Here is a 2,942-nt window from a genome sequence, read left to right as displayed (position 1 = left end):
GCAACCGAGCAGTGGCGATGGTGGTACGACAATGTCGACAAATCAAAGGCGATAACTGGGCAGTGTTGCCCGGTAGTGGCGACAACTCAACTACGGCGGCCGGTCGACAATAGTCAGGAAGCTACATTTGTGGTCTGGCGGGGATGGCAGCTCGATGTTGACGACCAGACAACGGTGGTGTGGTAGTGGTGGAGCCGGTCAACAGTGGTTTAGCTGTGGTGGAGCTCAGGAATCCTCAAGAGTTTGGAGGTCCTCAGCTTTCTCCTCCAGGTCTAGGGCTTAGGTCTTCTTTCATGAAGAGTGTGAGGTATTTTCATTGATTTTGTGAGTGATATCCTAGGTAAATATCACATGAATCTGGGTCGCTTCATTAGAAGACCCATATCGATCCTCTTGATTGGATGGTGCTCTATGAGCATTTAAGTGTCTTAATAATGTTTGAATCAAATAATTTACGGCTTTTTGGATTTGACTTGACCAGATGTTCGATTTGACTATAAATTTGTCAGATTTGAAATCCGTTTGACCATTCAATTGACCGTCTAAAGCCTCCAATTACGCTTAAACGACTTGATTTGGGATTGATCAAACTCAAATCAATCCAATTTTGGCTTCATTGGGCTCACCTTTATCGAGATGGTCTGTTTGACTATGAGCATTTAAGTGCTTTAATGATTTTAGAATCGAGTGACCTTGGGCTCGTTGGATTCGGCTCGACAAGACGCTCAATTTAACTATAAACTTGTCATATTTGGATTCAATTTGATCATTCACTCGATTTAACCATAAACTTGTCATATTTGGATTCAATTTGATCATTCAATTACTCTTCCAAAGCCTCCAATTGCACTTAAACGACTTGATTTGGGCTTGATCGGACTCAGATCTAACAAATTTTGGCTTCATTGGGCTAGCCTTTGTTGAGATAGTCTGTTTGACTATAAGCTTGATGACATGAGGGCCCTGGGTGGTCTTGAATTTGAACATGAAATGTTATTCTTCGAAATTCTCCGAGATTGATGAATGATTAAAATAATTTTTTTTTTAGTGCATATCAAATTTAAAATAAAAAATCATCTTGTAAGGGAGATCTTCTTTTATTTTGCGGTTGTAAAGGAGCTTATGGTTTTTTATATCCTTAATATGACTAGTCTTTTTAGCAAGGGAATTTAGTGGATCCAGCACATACGACATCTCTATGGGCTTAGATATTTTTGGAGAAAAGACCATAGGTGATATTAAGGCAAGTGCTTTGACATGACTAAGACAATTAAAAGTGCTCTCATCAATAATATCATAAATTGAATTATGGTTGCTTGAGGCTTTCTACTTTGCTAGTAATATATGAGATACTTATCACAAATGCTTTAGATCTACCCTATGGCGCTGTTCGGCTGCAAATTGAATTTATGTTGAATATGATTTATCAAATCCTGTTCTAGTTTGAATTTATGTTGAATATGATTTATCAAATCCTGTAAATCCGATCTTCAGTTTGACGGAAATAAACTCTTGAGCGACGACAACAAGAAATTTTTAAATCCGTCTCACAATCGGATTTACTAAATCCGGATTTACATTGTAAAAGAGATGGAACGCAAGAAGAAAAGATGGATTTCAAAGATTTTTGATTTAACGGAGCATTGGATTAAATTTTTTTTTTTATTATTTGGCTGGATTTATGCTAAATTCATGGCTAAATCCTTTTTAAATAATGCTACAAAACACTGCCTAAGAATTTTTCCCATCATATTTTTTGTTCTTATCATAGAGAATTATTTTGATGAGCTATAATTTTATCAAATATAATATTTATAGATTCTAGTCTTAGGTCTAAATACCATTACCTTTTTTTTGAGTGTCAATGTCTTGATGATATGTTAAATTTTTTGTATGCAATGTGATAAAAACAAATTTGACAGGTATGCAAAGAGATAACTAGCAAGATATAAAACTTTATTGGAATGATAAGGACATTATTATGTTGATGATACAAATAAAATACATCCAAGAATCTAATTTCATTACTATGAACTCAATACATGTAATTGCCAAGATAGTTCTAAATTAAATTAACTTTAATTTATCTTATACATTTTGCAACAAATGTATTTTATTTTCATGATATATCATTATCTCTCAATATAAAATGGAGATAATTCACTCGGATTTATTAAAGTATTATGGAGGGGTTTGCACTAGACGCTCAAAATCAAATATATAAATTTTTGTAGGCAGAGTTTTCAGAATGACATGAGATTCACTAGCCAACATAAATGTAATGTTAATGCTATGGATTATACCTTTCCGAAACATCAAACAAAACCTCTTTTGCTATATATTCTTGTTGGATGAAGTATTGATCTACTTGATGATGCAATAGGGAGGTCTCCTTGTCTAAACGTGAGCTAGTCCTACCCAAATGCTTAATGCCATTTGTTTTTTGTTGTGGAGATCAAGGGGCTGCTGTCTGGGCATAATTTTTCATCCAGTGATAATTTGATGATGTTATGAATCAGTCCAAGAAGCTTTGGGTAGCAAATATTGGCCTGGAGAGGTTGCCCATTAGACTTTTTATTCATAAAGATTGCATTAAAGTCTTCAACATATGCTATTAGATGGGATGCCAAACTGGCAACAAAGAAAAAGGATGCCAGAATCTTAGCAGTGGCATATGAAAGGAAGAAATGTTTATAGAAGGAACTAATCTGGCCAGATTGTGCCTCCCTGATACCTAAATTGATGCAGTGGGAGCCTACAACAAATGTTAACTCATTGTTTCAGAGTTTAGTAATACAGATATTTTTCTAGATCTGTAGTGAGCATTTAAACGGTTTGGAGTGAATGAAGGATAAATTCATGGGCTTAATAGTGGAGATTACATAGGTTTTTAAGGGGAAGAAAAGTATAGCTATGATTGCCGTTCAGTTGAGAAAATAAGC

At 35.1% G+C, this 2,942-nt stretch overlaps 1 pseudogene; it reads left to right on the top strand.

Moving 5' to 3' along the window:
• Positions 1-17: 17 nt before the first annotated feature.
• LOC110024678 overlaps positions 18-2,942 on the top strand; it is a 10,836-nt pseudogene continuing 7,911 nt past the window's right edge.

This window comes from Phalaenopsis equestris, unplaced genomic scaffold, assembly GCF_001263595.1.
Source record: "Phalaenopsis equestris unplaced genomic scaffold, ASM126359v1 Scaffold000266, whole genome shotgun sequence".
NCBI classification, from domain to species: domain Eukaryota; kingdom Viridiplantae; phylum Streptophyta; class Magnoliopsida; order Asparagales; family Orchidaceae; genus Phalaenopsis; species Phalaenopsis equestris.
Note: the sequence above shows the minus strand (reverse complement) of the source record. Positions and strands in the feature narration are given on the sequence as shown.